This window comes from Tursiops truncatus, chromosome 9 (genome assembly GCF_011762595.2).
Source record: "Tursiops truncatus isolate mTurTru1 chromosome 9, mTurTru1.mat.Y, whole genome shotgun sequence".
NCBI lineage: Eukaryota > Metazoa > Chordata > Mammalia > Artiodactyla > Delphinidae > Tursiops > Tursiops truncatus.
In genome coordinates, this window is record NC_047042.1 from 61,191,040 (window position 1) to 61,209,344 (window position 18,305).

General features: G+C 43.3%; 1 protein-coding gene across 2 annotated transcripts in view; it reads right to left on the bottom strand.

Annotated features, from left to right (window-relative positions):
- PDE1C (phosphodiesterase 1C) overlaps nt 1-18,305 on the bottom strand; it is a 600,432-nt gene that overhangs the window by 332,230 nt on the left and 249,897 nt on the right. The window lies entirely within an intron of this gene.

Sequence of the window (18,305 nt, forward strand, 5' to 3'; positions counted from 1 at the left end):
TACTATTCTTCTATTTATGTGAAATAACGTAAATATTCTTTTGCCCATTTTCAGTTGGATTTTCTGTTATTTGCACCAAAAGCATTCTGATGCAGCTGCCATCTATTAAATACCAGGTAGGTACATAACAGGTATTTCCTCATTTGATCCTTGCAACAACTATCCTAAGAAAATTTCAGTAACTCCACTTGGCAGCTGAGAAATCTGAGGCTTAAGAGAGATAAAGTTGCAAAGGTGACTTGACTAATATAAATGGCAGTGTCGAGATTGAAACTCAGTTGCCATACAATCCTGCAATCCCACTCCTGGGCATATATCCGAAGGAAACTCTCATTCGAAAAGATACATGCACCCCAATGTTCATTGCAGCATTATTTACAATAGCCAGGACCTGGAAGCAACCTAAATGTCCAATGACAGATGAATGGATAAAGACGGTGTGGTACATATATATACAATGGAATACTACTCAGCCACAACAAAGAATGAAATAATGCTCCCTGCAGCAACATGGATGGACCTAGAGATTATCATACTAAGTGGAGTCAGAAAGAGAAAGACAAATACCATATGATATCACTTGTATGTGGAATCTAAAATATGACACAAATGAACTTATCTACTAAATAGAAACAGATGCACAGACATAGAGAACAGACTTGTGGTTGTCAAGGGGGAGGAGGGGGAGGGAGAGATGGATTGGGAGCTTGGGATTAGCAGATGCAAACTATTATATATAGGATGGATAAACAACAAGGTCCTACTGTATAGCACAGGGAACTATATTCAACATCCTGTGATAAACTATAATGGAAAAGAATATGAGAAAGAATGTATATATATGTATAACTGAATCACTTTGCTGTACAGCAGAAATTAACACAACATTGTAAATCAACTATACTTCAGTAAAATAAATTTTTTAAAAAAGATTGAAACTCGGGTGTGCCTGATGCCAAAACCCACATTCTTCTTTCTCTTCCAGCTCCTGCCTCTCAGAACTGTATGTCCCAGTGAGCAAGTGAATTAGCAGGTACGTCTTAAGGTGGCCTGGTTCCTGCACTCAGCTGCATTACTTTTCACATCTGTAGATTCTTACATGTAGAATAAAGTGATCCATCCAGATGATCTCACCCAACTATGATTATAAATGGAAAACAATTAGCGCGGTGATTCATTTCAATTTTTATTTCAAAAGCATTCTCTTCACACTTTTCCTGACAGCTGAGAAAGGGGGCTTTGAAGCGAGAAACCCCACCTCCCATCAAACATTCTAAGGTTCCTCTCTGACATCCCTGATGCTCTTAGCTAGCTAGGGAGGGCATGATTGTGGCTGTTACAGCAGCAAAATGCACCCTCTTGCCCACTTCCCTTGCCCACGAACAGAACACCTCAGCACCTTAGCCTGCCACAAAGAACGGGAGCAGTTTTGGAAAGCTTAGGCACCTCACCACCTCACCCAAGAGTGAGCGTGTGCATTCATGAGTAATGGAGGCGGTGATGAGTCAAGCAGCGTTTTGCAGTCATTAGCTGACTCCAAGGTGTGCTACTTCACAGAAGGGTTAGATGCTAATAGGTTCATTTGCTCGCTTTGTTTTGATTCCTCAGGATGGACTCTTCCTCTTATCTATGGGATAAGAATTTGCAAGGCTCTTCATTTAGTTGTCAGAGAGATAGTTTTTGAGGCCGTGATTTATGTCTGCCATTGAGGCACAAATCTATTTATAGGGGCTTTGAAAGCATTTAAGTGGGGAAGCATAAAGAATTGGATGCTCCAAATAATATTAAGTAGATATTCTCCCTTTCAGGAAGCAGAGCTTAATTCCATTCCCCCTTGAGCCGGACTTAGTGAGTAGTAGCCAGTGAATAAATGTATGGAAAGAAGAAACCAGTAACATTACAGTAGAGAAATTTAGCAAACACTACCTTAAACAAGTGATCAAGTTTATTATAATGAGTGATATCATGTAGATATCATTTATCCCTGGATATGATGTGATGGGGACAGAACTTCACCTCTGTGGTCTTCCTCTCAAGAACCCAGACTAATCATATGAAAAATATCAAATAAACCCACATGGAGGGACATTCTACACAATATCTGACCAGTTCGCCTCAAAAGTGTCAAAGTCATACAAAACAAAGAAAGACTGAGAAACTATTACTGACTGGATGAGACTTAAGGAGACATGAAAACCAAATGCAATGTGGTACCCGGAATGGGATCCTGCAACAGGAAAAGGACATGGGTAGAAAAACTGGCACAACCCAAATAAAGTTTGGAATTCAGTTAATAGCACTGTACTAATGTTAGTTTCTTAGTTTTGACAAAAGGACCCCATAAATATAAGATGTTAACGTTAGGGGAAACAGGGTGAGGGGTATATGGAGATGCTCTGTCATCTTCGGAACTTTTCTGAAAATCTAAAACTATTCCCAAATAAAAGGTTTATTTAACACCTCCCCCCCCCTCAAAAAAAAAAGAATAGAAGGAATTGGAGTGGTTAGCATCTTTTCTACCTGCCCAAGAACACAAACATATCCATTCCTCACTCTGTGTACACTTACGCCTTTTGCAATTGGCTTTTGGGTGATAATTAAAGTAGGTTAAGAGAAGGCAAAGAGAATAGGAAAAAATTAGATAATAAGGAGGAAAATGTAGACAGAAGAAGGAGGAGGAGAAGGGGGAGGAGAAGGGGGGAGAAGGTATAAAGTGAAGGCACTAAAGGTTTTATCCCTGCTCAGGAGCAAGAAAGCAAAATAAAGTAGCAAAAGATAATGTGTGCAGTGCTGCCCGTACACAGGTCCTCATGGGTCTCAATTTCACTGTCACCTTATATGTTTAGGGCCCTTTGTTCAGAAATGCCAAAGGGTGCAGAAATGATGAGACAAATTTCTCCAGTAGGAAGCTGGCAGTGACTCACCGATTCCATTTCCTCTTCCAGGGTTCACACGGAAACTGCATTCCCCAGCCACACTTGCTTTTAGACTGGTACCATAAGACTCAGTTCTGGCCAGCGGCATGTAGATGGAAATAACATGTGCCACTTCCCAGTCTGGCCTCTAAAACATCTCACACCATCCACCACCCTCTCTCTCTTTCTCTCCTGCTCTCTAGACAGGAAGCTAAGGTCTCTGAGATGGTAAAGCCACATTATGGAAGATGCCCAGATTCCTGAGTTTCTGAGTTGGAGGTGGCCAGAGAGAAGAGATGTTCAAGCTGCATAGGATGGTGGCCAAGTGAGAAATACAGTTTTATTGTGTTAAGCCTCTGAGATTTGAGGCTTGTCTTGTTTATTACAGTGGCAAGCCTATCCTAATACAGAATGTATATACAAATGACCCTAATGACTAAAACATTCTAGGGTAGTTCCAAATGCAGAAAAGGGAGGGGGTGGCATTCATCTGTGGCATCAAAGGATGACAGCTATTGGTCTTGCAGAGTTGGGAATTGAATATTCCAGGTAGAGAGGTCTCCCTAAGAGAACTACCAAAACAGAAAACAGCAGGGCATGGTCAACAGTCAGGACCGGCATATGGTTCACTTTAGCTGGAACACTACAGGGAGGAATGGGAGTCCTGGAAAATGAGCCTGTAAAAGAAAGTTCAGGCCCCACCATAGCAAGTCCTAAGTGATGCTTTAAAGAGATATCTTAGGGACTTAAAGCTTGCAAGCAGCCATGTGACAGGGGCAGATTTACAGGATCATTCTGACCCCACATACAGGATGAACTACGTGTGAAAGAAGGTGGGCAAGGAGCCCAGTGAGAAGACTTCTGCAGTAGTCCAGTGTTCAGGGACGGCCTGAACTAGGGAATATGAAAAGGAAAGAGTCCTGAGAGACATTCCAGAGTTGACATCCCATCAGCTGGTAGGAGTTATTCAGCTATGCAGGACACAGTATCACTGACGGTGACTTTATGTAACTTAGAATCACCTCTTCAGCCTCTCTTTTTACCATCCCCGTATGCTAGGCTAAATTCCTCCCATCTTCGGGCTACCAAATATTTTGCAGCTGTCAAGTACAAACAGTTTTCACAAAAAGAGATTAAATAGGTTTAACTTGTTATTCAACAAGTTGTTCCCATCTTCCTTTATCCACAGTCCAAGACCAAGACTCACATTTTAAAGGGCAAAATGCACTTTTTCTTTCTTTTTCTTTCTTTCTTTCTTACTTTTATTATTTCTCTTTTTCTACTAAATTCAGATCAACAAATATTTATTGTTTATTCACAGAAGCTATGCAAAGTGTTCGGGACATACATTTAAATAAGAAAGTGTCTGAAATTAATAAGTATCTCATAAGTAAGGGGTCAGAAATTCCAATGCACGTGTAGCAACTGTAAGACAAAATGTAACGACTTGTGTGACCCCAGGCTATAGGAACTCACAGAGAAGACTCATTCTGCCCAGGCAGGATGCGAAGGCAGTGGGGATACCTGACCTGGGCGGAGAAAGGGGGAGGAGCATTCCAGGCCATGAGCAAAAACATGTCATGGTAATGAGCTTGTCAAGATTGCAGATGGTAAGGAGTCTAGTATATTGGTCAGGACTCAGTTTGAGATGACAGAAACTAAACTCAAACAGACTTAAGCAAGACAGACAGACAGACAGACACTAAATCAGCTCATAAAACCAAGCTTTATCTAGCTTCAAGTGGATCCAGGAGCTCAAGGGATGCCGCCAAGAGTCTGTGGCCACTTCTCTCTCAGTGTTCCTATCTTCTGTGTCAGCTTCATACCCAGACAGCCTTTTCCCCAGGCAGCAACATAGCCCCTGGAAGGACCTGACACATCCTACCAGCTTTGCACCACACTCCCAATACTTCCTACAAAACCACGGGTTGGTTCTGATTGGCCCAGCTAGAGGCACCTGCCCATCTCCAGCCAATCCCCATGGTTGGGGGAATCCTGTACTTCTGCCAGTCAGGCTTGAGATACAGGGCCAATCCAGGAGGCTGAAGGTGGGGTCAGCCCCACCCAAGCCATGCTGGTGGAAGGTAGAGGAACAGAGCTTCCCTAAATGGAATGAGGCTGCTGTTCCCACAGAAGAAAGAACACATGCTGGCTAGGAAACAAAGGTCACCGCAACCGGTATGGCTGGGGAATAACACAGCCGGTAAGGAGGTGGGGGAATGGCGGAGGATCAAGACGAAATAAGGACTTACCATGGATCGTTTTCATGATACGCAAAGGAACACGGATTTTATTCTTCAGGCTACCATTTCTCAACTATTTTCTCCCATAACATAATGATGGATGGCAGCATCTTGCAGGCATATCTGGGGTTTATTCGCGATTTTTTCATGCATTGGCTCCAATTCCACCCTTATTCTCTCATGTTAGACAGAATGATACAGTGAACCCTGCTCTAGTGGGTTTTTAAAGAGTAAAACAAAAAGAGAATAAATTATTCACAGACTTTTGATTCAACAATGTTTCCCAATGCCTCAGATGAGCACAGATGCTGTAGGCAATGGGGAGCCACTGAAGGCTTTTAAATGTAGGATGGGTCAGATGAGGAGATGCTCAAGGCAAAGAGGCCAGTTGGGAGGCTATTAGAGTAGAAAGGTGAGGGGTGCCAAGGACTTGAGCCAAACTAATAGCTGGAGAGAATGGAAAAGGAGAAACGAATTACAGAGCTATTGCACAGGATGTAACTACTTACTAAATGGAGAGCAGCAACAGAGGATGCTTCAGGTTTAGCTGACAGCTTCCAAACCATCCATTCTCATCCCTCCTCCCCTTCACTCTTCACTTGCCTCCCAACTATAACATTCACATGGGAAAAAAAAGCAAATGATGGGAAGCAGATATGGAGATTCCTATCTAAACAAAGTTCTTCCTCTCAGGTTCAAAAGAGTGCTTCTTCATAACTGCTTATTAATTGTACTTTAAAATATAGTCAAATTATAATCTGTGACAATAATTGTTGGTGATTTTATGTGATTATTAACGATTGTGTGGGCATTGCTAATAATACCTATAATTGTAATTGCCAATTATCACAGAATTATTATTACTGACAACTCAAAACAGTGCCTTATGTTTTATAGCACTTTACCAACTTTACACTTTTATTTATCTCCATTTATTTCATTTTCACAATAATTCTGAAACAAGTATTATTGATCCCATTACACAAACTTTATCAGAATGAGTGACTTGCCCAAAATCATACAACAGATAAGTGGCAGAGGCAGGGTTGAAACTCCAGATTTCTGATTCCTAGGACCATGATTTTTCCACTCGGTTTTGGTCCTCATTATTTGCAGTAAAAATTAATAAATAAAAACTGTATTCGCAGTCTGAGAACTGGATCAACATTTAGCTTTTAGATTTTTAGCTACTCACATTTGCCCAAAAAGAACATTTAAATCAGGAGGAATGAGGTATAGGTAGTTTGGGGAAAGTAGAAGCTAATACTCAGCCCTAAGGGCAGATGGCAGGTGGCTGCCAAGTGGTTTGGTCTTAAAGATCCCACAAGAATCCTGTCTCCAAGTCACTCTGGCACTAGAGCACCACAAGACTGTCCCCAAGTCACTATGGCCCCAGAAACTACCTGTCTGTATTTCTGTTACAGACCTATGTCCAGAATGCCCCAGCTAATGTGCTTTTGGGAAGAGTATATATTTTCTATCACCCCCTGGGGGATCAGGATGACATTGCAGGATACCTGGGCAGAGCTCAGCATAAGAGAACTTTAAAACCCTGAGGCTTCCAAATAAGGCAGAGTAGAAGCGGATAACATTAAAAAAAAAAAAAAATCCATTATACTTCCTAATAACAGGCCCCAAACCCTCTGACCACTATACTTTTGTGAAAGCTGCTTCCTCTTACTGGAATTTGCTCTTCCTTAATAAACCTAACCTTAAAAATAGTCATATAGGGCTTCCCTGGTGGTGCAGTGGTTGAGAGTCCGCCTGCCGATGCAGGGGACACGGGTTAATGCCCCGGTCTGGGAGGATCCCACATGCCGCGGAGCGGCTGGGCCCGTGAGCCATGGCCCCTGGGCCTGCGCGTCCAGAGCCTGTGCTCCGCAAACGGAGAGGCCACAACAGTGAGAGGCCCGCGTACCGCAAAAAAAAAAAAGTCATATAGTTTGCCTTCAAGGCTCAGTCAAATGACATTGTTCCAAGAAGCTTTGCTGAAGCCCCCCGCAGGTGAAATGCTTCTCTTCTCCACCTCCAAAATTCCCAGAGCATTTTGCACCTCAGTGCAGCCTGCACTAGAGCTCACACTGTGGCTCACTCGTCTCTACTTACATTGGTGCTGCCAGTAGAAACATAATGCAACCTGCATGCCTAATTTTCCAGTAGCCACATTTAAGAAAGTAAAAAGGAGTAGGTGAATTAATAATATATTTTATTTAACCTAATCATCCAAAATATTATTTGAACATATAAACAATATTGAAATTATTAATTAAATATTTCACTTTTTTGTATATGTTAAGTCTTAGAAATCAGTGTAGATTTTACTCTTACAGCATATCTCAATGAGGAGGCTAAATTTTCACTGGAAATCCTTGATTGTATTTAGATTTTATACAATGTACAGCTTAAAATGTAGATTCACATACTCAAGTTGTTCCAGACATAATTCTCAATGGAAAACATTAGTTTTCCAATAACGGTTACTGAATGATCTCTTTTTTCAAGCTTATATTTAAATAGCTTAAAATTAAATAAAATTAAAAATTAAGTTCCTCACTGGCACTAGCCCCATGTAGGAAATGGCCATCATACTGGACAGCTATCTATACTACGAGATTATAAACTCCTCAATGGTTTACAGGGCCTTGTTCACCACTGTATGCCCAGCATTCAGGTCATTGCACTGCACACAGTAGTTACTCAATAAATGTTTGTTGAATAAATGAATGCATGAATGGTTCCTCTTAGTATCGCCCACAGTATTGAGCAGAACACTTTCCATGTATGACAATAATTGTGCCTCTTACTTATATAACACTACACAGTTTACTAAGGTCATCATCTTTTCATCTTCATGAATACCCACTGAGAGAGATATTATTTCCACATCTTAGGCAGAAAACAAAACTAGAACAAGCTTAGTCTCTGTGTGTAAGGTCACTTAATAAAGGGCAGAGCCAAATTTTGAACCTACATTTTCTGACTCCCAATTAACACTCCTTCAAATTCACTGGCAGCTGCTCTTTAGTGATCAACAAACGTAGGTAGAATTGAATTAAACACTTCAGAGTGCACAAAGAATGCTCAGTACAGCTGCGAAAGGATTCTCTCCAATGTCCTGTATCAATAGATAATATGAATATCAAAATTACATAGATCTTGTGCATCCATTAGCGGAAGATATGGTTGCTTGACAAAAAGTCAAGAGATTACAGTTAATACCTGTTTGATAAGAAAATGCCAAGTGAAGGAGAGTTAGAAGAGTATCTAAAGAAGAACATCAAAGGCATTGACAGCTGGAGCACCTCTTATCTCTGACCACACTGTGCTTCTGGGGAGTTCCACAAATCTGCCTGAGGTATGAGAATCTAACCCAGGTAAATGATCCTAAATCTACAACAATCTATTTACACAAAGATGTCCCTCACAGCATTGTTTATATTACATTTGCAAAACACTGGAAAATTTTCAAATATCAGAAAATGGTTTACTAAACTATAGTACATCCACTAAGTGACTAAATTTAAGAGTTTTTGATGCTCATAAAAGTTTAAACATGGAGAAATGTTGGGTGGGTCATAATGTTAAGTTTTAGAACATGATACTGTGAGATTAAAGAGGAGTTAAACATATTCATAGAGGAAATCAAATTTTAGCAATCCGCAAAGAAAGAATAATGGGTAACATTTTCCCTTTTCCTTTTTCTATGAGCACTATCACATTTATAATAGAAACATATTTTTTTAAAAAAAGCTTTAAACAAACAGGTAAATACGTCTCAATACCCCCTTGTCCATCCCTCACCATGGATAATGAAGCTCAAGTAAAGGAAAAGTTTCTTCTACTTTTTGTTTAGAAAATGGGCTTCCACTTGTAATCAAGGAGTTAATCCTTTTCTCTGAATTGTTGGTCTAAGCTACTGAGTCAAGAACTATCATCACCCTTTGGAAGGATGTGACAACTGCAGGGCCACAGTCTAACTTGATGCCCAAGGTCACACAGCTCTGCAGAAAGGAGTCCAGCCCACAGACGCACTCAACTTTCACAGCAGAGCTGCTCATATTCTCGAAGTACTCTGGCTGGCTTCCAGCAGATCCACTTCCCACTGGGCCACAACAGTGTGGGGCTGCTCTTCACTGTGGTGCGCGGGCCTCTCATTGCGGTGGCTTCTCTTGTTGCGGAGCACGGGCTTTAGGCGCGTGGGCTTCAGTAGTTGTGGCACACAGGCTCAGTAGTTGCGGCTCCCGGGCTCTAGAGTGCAGGCTCAGTAGTTGTGGCGCACGGGCTTAGTTGCTCCGCGGCGTGTGGGATCTTCCCGGACCAGGGCTCGAACCCGTGTCCTCTGCATTGGCAGGCAGATTCTTAACCACTGCACAACCAGGGAAGTCCCAATTATTGATTTACTTATATTTCTTCCACTAAACTCTAGGTTCGTTGTGGGCAAGAACCTTTCTGAAGTCTATCCTAGGCAGATATTTTCTCCTCTCCTTTGCCTCCAACTCCTCCCCCCAGGAACAATTTATGACTGTGCCCTGTTTCCAGATTGGGGGGTGGGGTGGAGTGGGGTGGAAAACACACAGGCTTTGGGGCCAAAATGGTGCAGGTTTAACTCCTGGTTCTGCTCTTTCTCAGTTGTGTGCCCTTGGCAAGTCACTTAATTCTTCTGAACCTTACTTTGCTCATACATAAAAGAGGGATGATATTGACATCTACCAGTAGCAGGTCAAAAAGTGACTATACTATTCCCGTGAGCAGTATGTCAGCAAAATACACAAAAATCATCAGCACTGGCACTACACAGCTTTAAGAAAGGACAAGCTATCTTGAAAAAAAATACTAATAACAGTCAATTCAAAGTTGTGAGGTATGAGCACCATCCCACTCAACCTAAGGGGTTCAGCACTGATTGGAACTGCTGGAAGAAGCCCCACTGAAAAGAGCACCCAGGGCTCCTCTTCTGGTACAGTTTATTAAGGGTCAAGATGCCCTTTGAGCCAGTGTTTCCACTTCTAGCTACCTACTCTTAGGGATACAGCTTAAAATATGGGAATATCTAGATGCATGAGGACTTTATCACAGTATTCCTGTAAAGAATGAAAAACTGGAGACAACCTAAATGTCCAACATATATTCTCACACACACACACACACACACACACACACACGCACATTATGTGGCAACTTGGAAAAATGCTTAAGATAAAACATTCAGGGCTTCCCTGGTGGCACAGTGGTTGAGAATCTGCCTGCCAATGCAGGGGACACGGGTTCAAGCCCTGGTCTGGGAAGATCCCACATGCCGCGGAGCAACTAGGCCCGTGAGCTACAACTACTGAGCCTGCGCGTCTGGAGCCTGTGCTCCGCGACAAGAGAGGCCACGACGGTGAGAGGCCCGCACACTGCAATGAAGAGTGGCCCCCGCTTGCCACAACTAAAGAAAGCCCTCGCACAGAAACGAAGACCCAACACAGCCAAAAATAAAAAATTAATTAATTAATTAATTTTTTAAAAAACATAAAACATTCAGTAAAAAAAATTAGAATACAAAACGGTATCCACACTGTAATTATGACTGTAAGAATAAGTCATAGATATAAAGACTTCAGGAAGGATGCCAAAATGACAGCAGGGATTATATTCAGGACTTTTTTCTTTTACCCTTTATCAAATGTTCTACAAGATAAGTATATTATTTTTATGACAAAATCTCATTTTGTAAAAGATGAATAAAGGAGGACTGGTGACTAAGAAACTGAGGAAATGTCGCAAAGTGAGTTTATCCAGAAGGTGGTGAAAATACGTCAGCCACTGAAACTGTAAGCAAAAGTAGTCAGTGCCTTCTGAAAACTTCCACCTATCACATTCTCAAAAGAAAACATGTACGTCACCTGAATTCTGCTGAATTGGCTTTTGGAGAAAGACAACATAAGGGACATTTGGTGACACTTCAGTTATCTAAAATGGCATGGACATATGGCATCTCGAGGGGTGCGAGAGCTCATTCTGTGATGATTCCAAAACTCCAGACATCCGCTCCAGATAAATGCTGTAAAGAAAAGGGAGCAACGTCTGTATCCGGGAACCACGGTCAGGAAAGGCCTTGATGGTCATTAGAAGAATGGTGCCCTGTGGAAGCAGCACACACCAAGGCAATGTGGATGTGGGAGAAGGAGGGAAGGGAGAAAGGGCCGAAGGGGAGCCTGCAATGCAGTTAGAACCGTGGTTCTCAGGCCTGCTGCACTCCACAAACCAAAGAAGCTTTCAAATCATACAGCTCTCCGGGCGCTACCCCAGGGATGCTGTTTTAATCACTCGTGAGTATACTGTGAAGCCCGGATTAAGAACCACTGAAATATAAGGTAAATAATAAATCTGAAGAGAATAGAGATTACTAAGTAAAAGACAAGGTTTTCAACTGGGAGAAGATGAAACTACAGCACGGAGGGAATTTGCCTGTGGTTGCTGCTGATGCCACTGGTATTATCCATTACAAAAGGGAAACAATTTTAGAAATTGTTTGGTCTACTTTATCTTAGGTTTCTCTCTCTCTCTCTCTCTCTCTCTCTCTCTCTCTCTCTCTCTCTCACACACACACACACACACACACACACACAAATACACACACCTCAAAAAGTTGAACTTGAGCCAAGTAACTGAATTCTTGGTGATATTTTATAATTTAAAAAACTACAATTAATTGAGATTTGGGACTACACTAAAGGTTTTTTAAATCTTTTTTTGAAATGATTGTAGACACACAGTAAGTTACAAAACTAGTACAGAGAGCTTCGACATACCCATTACCCAGTTTCTGCCAATGATAACGTCTTACACAACTACAGTATGGTATCAAAGCCAGGAAGGTGACATTGACACAGTATAAGTACCTAGCCTATGACCTTACTCAGATTTCAGGAGTTTTTATGCTAAGTGTTTTGACATACACTTTCTCATCTTATCTTCCCATCATTACTATTTCCATTTTGCAGAAAAGAAAACTGAGGCCAGGAGAAGCTGAGTAACTTTCCCAAGGTGGTAAGTGACAGACAGGATTAGGATAGAAACTCAGCTTTGCCTGATTCCAAGCTCCAGTTCTAAACCACCTTCCTCTACCAGGTCCCTGTATTGCACACACACCCCTCCATGGTTCATGGCCGTTGGGGACAAAGGGCTCTAGCAAGACTGCAGGGTGATGCTGGTGACAAGCTCGTAGGAGAGGCCTGTGGGTAGCAAGTGTGTGAGGTCACAGCCAGGAGAGCAGTAAGTCTTAAGAAGGGCCTTCTAGTTCTCCTGCCCAGCAGCTAAAGTGGCATTTGTAGGCTGAGCTATGTTCTGCAGGAGGAAGGGGCAGGCAGGGGACGAAGCCCAAGAGAGCAGGCCAGCAGGCGATGAAGTAAGAGTCCATCCTGGGCACGAGGAAATGGCAGGAAATGAAGAGAGTAGGCTGCTGCGGGTACTTCACTGGGAAGCAGGCAGGAAGCAGGAGCCTAGCTAGAAAGCAAATGCACATCAACAACCAAACCAGAAGACACAGACCCCCTCGTCCATGCTAGGCCAGGGAGGAAGTGTGTTCTAGTGGTTATATGTGGGTTCTGGAGCCAGAGTGTGTGGCTCTAGATCCCACCCACACCTACCAACTGGTGGTCTGACTTTTGGTAAGTTAACTTCACACCTCAGTTTCTCCATCTGTAAATTTAAAGTAATAAAAAATTTAAAATCTTATTATTACACACAACGTGACTGGACAAGGATTAAGAGGAAAACGCTAGAAACTAAAGAGAAGGAGAGGGTGCCTCAAAGGTCCCTGGTGTCAGAGTGGCTTTTCAGTACTAAGGGACACACCTGAGGGACAGCCAGATAAAGTGAATTCCTTCACACAACACCGGGCCTACAGCTAACTGTACATCTACCAGCAGCACTCAGCAGGATGCTGACGCGGGATCGCGTTACCTACGACTACAAGGCACTTGCTGGTACCAGACACTGTGCTCACTGTTCCACATGCAGAGCCCCCTTGACTCCTCACAGGTATCCCTCGAGGAAAAGAAGATTCCATCCCATTAAACGGTTGAGGAAACTGAGGCTCAGGTTCAACTGCCTGCTCAAGGTCACACAGCAGGCGAGGAGTGGAGCTGGGATTAAAACCAGAGCTCAGGCATTCTCGCTATACCCGTCAGTGATAAGATGTAGGCAAGTCTTCAGACCATGGGGTTGGGCACAGACATCAGACACTGGCCGGCAGGAGTGGGAGCAGGGAGCAGTGCTACATGGCAGAAAGAGGAGAGGAGAAAAGACTTGGAGACCCAGTTAAAAGTCCAGACAGGGCTTCCCTGGTGGCGCAGTCGTTGAGAGTCCACCTGCCAATGCAGGGGATGCGGGTTCGTGCCCCGGTCCGGGAAGATCCCACATGCCGCGGAGCGGCTGGGCCCGTGAGCCATGGCCACTGAGCCTGCACGTCCGGAGCCTGTGCTCCGCAACGGGAGAGGCCACAACAGTGAGAGGCCCGCGTACTGCAAAAACAAAAAGTCCAGACAATACATTCACACTCCTTTTTCTGGCTAAGTAATGCCTCCCCCAACCCACTCCATGTCACTCTTGCCACTCTGCAATTTCCCATCATTACAGTGGCACCACCAGGTTCAGGTCAAGATACTGCCTTCCACCAGATTACGGCAGCCCACGGAGCCCCTACCTGCAGGACAGGGGATTATTTAGAGCCTGGATTTGCTGACACACTTCTTCATATTCCAAGTCAAACTTATTTCTGCCCATTAGGGTTGATGCATTTTAGACTAAAGGACTGCCCATACCACCCTTCTTTGTGTCCTTTCTCTCACAAACACCCTCCCTGGGCTCCAGGTAGGATGAAGATATAACGGCTTATAAAACAATGGATGAAAGAAAAATCCAGAGTGCATGCTGACACTACAATCTAGAAAGGGAGCAAGAGAGGAAGGAAAGGGAAAGCTCTTATTTACCATCAAATGTCATTTAATAAATGGAGAAAGAATAATAGAGTTAGAAATTGCCATTGATTCAGGCAAGAATCATCAAGTGATGCTAAAACCATTGCATAAAAGTTTGTTAAGAAAGAGATTATCAGCAGCTGCATAGCACAGGGAGATCAGCTGGGTGCTTTGTGACCACCTGGAGGGGTGGGATAGGGAGGGTGGGAGGGAGACGCAAGAGGGAGGAGATATGGGGATATATGTATAGCTGATTCACTTTGTTATACAGCAGAAACTAACACACCATTGTAAAGCAATTATACTCCAATAAAGATGTTAAAAAAATAAAGAAAGAAAGAAGAGATTATCTTCATCGTCTCAAAGTTATCTCCCCGCAGATAACTTATTACCTACAAAGGGCAGAACGGCACCTTTACAGGGGACACATTAGGGGAAACAACCTTAATGAAATAATCAAAGCTAACATCACCAGTAATGGGACAATCGACAGCCCTCTTCCAGTGCTGCATGGAGGACGCAACATCTACATCACTTAAATAGTATTCCTGTCAACATGAATAACCTGAATCAAATCGCAAGGCAACGATCAGACAATCCCAAACTGAGGACCATTCTGCAGCACAAAACATGTGACCCGTTTGCTTCAAAATGTTAATGCCATGCAAGACAAAGAAAGACTAAAAAGCTGCTTCAAATTAAAGGAGACTGACAAGTAAATGTAATGTGTGCTTCAGGAACGGGTTCTGGATCAGATAAAAAGATTGTCATAAAAGACATTATTGGAACATTTGGTGAAATCTGAATGTGGGCTGTATATTAGATAATAGTTTTATATAAAACTTAAGCTTCCTGAATTTGGTAATTATACTGTGTGTGTAAGAAAGTGGTCTCACTCTTAAGTGATACAAGCTGAAGCTGAAAGGTCATGATGTCTACAACTTAAGGTCAAAAGATTTGGAAAAAAAAAGATAAATAGATGATAGATTTGAGAGCAAGCAAGCAAAAGTGACTCTAGGTGGAAGATAGACAGTTGTTCATTTTACTAGTCTTACAACTTCTCTGAAGGTTTAAAAATTGTCAAAATAGTTTTTTGAAAAACAATGTAGGTACCTACCAGTTGGCTTAGAGCTAGACACAAAAGCCTGATTCAGTGCTACCCATGGAAACCTAATGACCAACGAAACTCAGCCCCGACAGGGCCAGACAGGGTCGAAGATAGAATAATTATCAAAACAACAGAGAAACACAAAATTTAATAAATATAATTCAGCCCCCTGCATACATCCCCTTTCTCATTCTCAATCCGGACCATTTTCAAAGAATGAAACTGATGTACAGATCAAGATTTGGATCCCGGAATCCAAGTTTGCTATTTGATTCACATCCTCCTGTTTCTGGCTTTGCAGAGTGTGCACAAGTTATACTCTCGGGCAGTTTGCAATGTGTCTGCCTCTGAGTACTTGACCCCATCACCTGAGCCAGAATCATCATCCCTTCCAAAGGAGGACAAGCATGTCTAGCATGTCTACAGCTCTTGTTCAAATAACCATCCTTCCCCAACCGAGCTGGCCTCTGGGGTCTAGAGGTAATTCATCTTAGCAAATTCAACTCTTGCTGCACTTACCAGTAATCAATAAATGGGGAGCAGCCAGACTACAGTCATGGGGCTGTCTGTTCAATAACCATTAGCTGCTACTACATTTAGAAGTAATAGAAAAAACAATGGTCCCTGTTCCAATCCATGTGGGAAGACATATTCTCACAAGTGTCTTCCCCTGATTGTCCATGCTCTTCCTCCATAGATTTTTAAATTCCATGCTGTTCTCCACCTCCATTATTCCATCTCTGCTGCCGGGCAAAAAACCTTAGTCTTGATGTTCTGTGTATAGAGGGCAGAGGTATGAAAATATAAATCCTAATTCTGTAATTTAATTAGAAAAAAATATGCAGTCTTCTTTCTGCTTCCCCAAAGATTTCCCAACGCTCCAAAGATCTCTGCCTATGGAATAAAAGTGAACCTTCTTCTCGTGGCAAACAACGCCCTGCCATATTTGGTCTCAACTTTACTTTTCCAAGACTGCCCCACTTTCACATGCCTTAGACACTAATCCAACAGTTCCTTCAACATATGCCGTGTCTTCCTGCCTCCTGACCCTGGCTAACGCCATTCCTTTTGCTTCCCTTTTATGTCCACCATGATCCAGTCTGGCCTGTTTCAATGGTTACACCAAGTGTCATTCAACATGTTCACTGATCCGTGTGAGGTCCAGGGGCAAGGGTACGTGCTGGTCCAGTTCACCTCAAGTGGCTCCAGAGCCGGGCATGGGATGTGACTGCAGAACAAGGACCGAGCACTTGAATGGGAAGAGAGCACCTGTTATTAGAAAGATTCAATAAGAAGGAAATCTCTCCTTTCCTGCTAGCAAGGGCAGAAACCCTGCCTTAAGGCTGCAAGTGGGGACAAAAATTTCTACAGAGTAAAACACAAGGTAACCTTATCGTGAGGTTCATAACATAACCCGGGATCCCCCACTGCTGAGGACAGGGACCAATCACCAATCAAGGGATATCCAGACTTGCATGACCGTAGGGCACAGTTTCAAAGAGTTTTGCTCTATTTTTATTTAGGGAACCTGAATTTTACTGCAGAAAAACCAATGAGGTAAAGTCATTTATCACTGAAAGTTTCTAAGGCATAACATATATGGTGCTTCTGAGGTATTTCCCAGTGTAGGGTCCCATATCAGTTAGGCCAATCTGTCTCTTTACCTCATCCACCATTAAGACTTAGCCCAAGGCCTGGTCCTGGGGAAGAGGAGGATATAATGTAGGAGAAGCAGGAAGCCAGAGACCCAGCTTTTCGGACTTGGGGGATTATAGGGAGACGAGGCAGACGGGGCAGGAGTGAGACTTCCTCTTCTCTTTCTAGAGGGACATCTACCCATAAACCAGAAGGTCCACATCTGAGTAAACTCTGTGGCCAGTAGAGTCAGGTAGAAGGAGGCTGGGTTTTAGCTTCCCCGAGTTATCTCTTGGGTTCTATGTGGTTTGGACAGGCCCCAGAGATTCCCACAAGCTCCTGAGGTTGAACCTCAGAAGTTACCAGGGATTGTGCTTGGGGAGTTGGCCCATGAGGTTGACATGGGGACAAAGTACCCAAGAGCTAAAGGCCAGACCATCTGATCCAGAAGCATATGAGAATCATGACCAGACCTCGATAGGATGCAAAGCACTGCCATAGAGAGATGGGAGGCCTGCCTTCATTTAGAGAGAACTTCAGAGACTCCTAGCACACTTCAGGTCTCTGTGTGACCAAGGACAGAAGTTCCTGTTGCTCATCAGGAAGCACGGGAGGTTGACCCATGCTGCACACTGGCAGACAGATGGAGATGAAGCCTCCAGGAGTATCCGAGCCTCTCCCCCACCTGACAGTACTGAAGCTCCCCACTCCTCCCTGTGGGATTCTCCTAGGATGACTCACTCACACTTTGTAAAATGTGCTGCTAGGAGTTATTCTGATTTAGACATATACCAAGTTGTTGAGGACACCTTGGATGAGTGCCATTCCTATGGGTAGAACCCTGGCTTCCCCAATAGCCTGATGAGAATGTGTCTGGTTTGACAAAGGATACGCTCTTAAGGGGAAATTAGCCTTGGAGACAGGTCCACTGGCTGGCAACCAAAGTGCTCAAACCAGCTGTACAATGTCCAACATTCTTTAGCATTTCCCTTGTACAAAAGAAACAATTATATTTGGGGTACGATTTTAAATGCTCCCTTCTCATGTTGTAGTTTCTTTAGTTAATCTCAATGTTTCAGCAAAGTCTCCAGTGGGCAACAAAAGTACAAAAGACTAAAAAAAATTGTGGCCTGCCCCATGTTCACCCCACCACTAGAGCCCACGGGGAAGATGCAGCACGAAATATAAAATCAAGCACAGAAAACTGGCCCAGGATTTCTAGGCCAGTAGCCTTGAAGCTGAAGCCGTACCCACAGCACAGAGCTGGCAGTGGTGGGCCAGCAGAGGATCGCAGCATGGTGTGAGACTGAGTTAGCCGGGGCCTTCTGAGAAGCAGGTGCCAAGGACGGATTAGACATGCAAGAAATGTATCAGGGGGAACATCTGAAAGAGAAAATGGGGAAGGAGCCAGAGGAGGCAGGGAGAGGCGAGATGCAGGTCT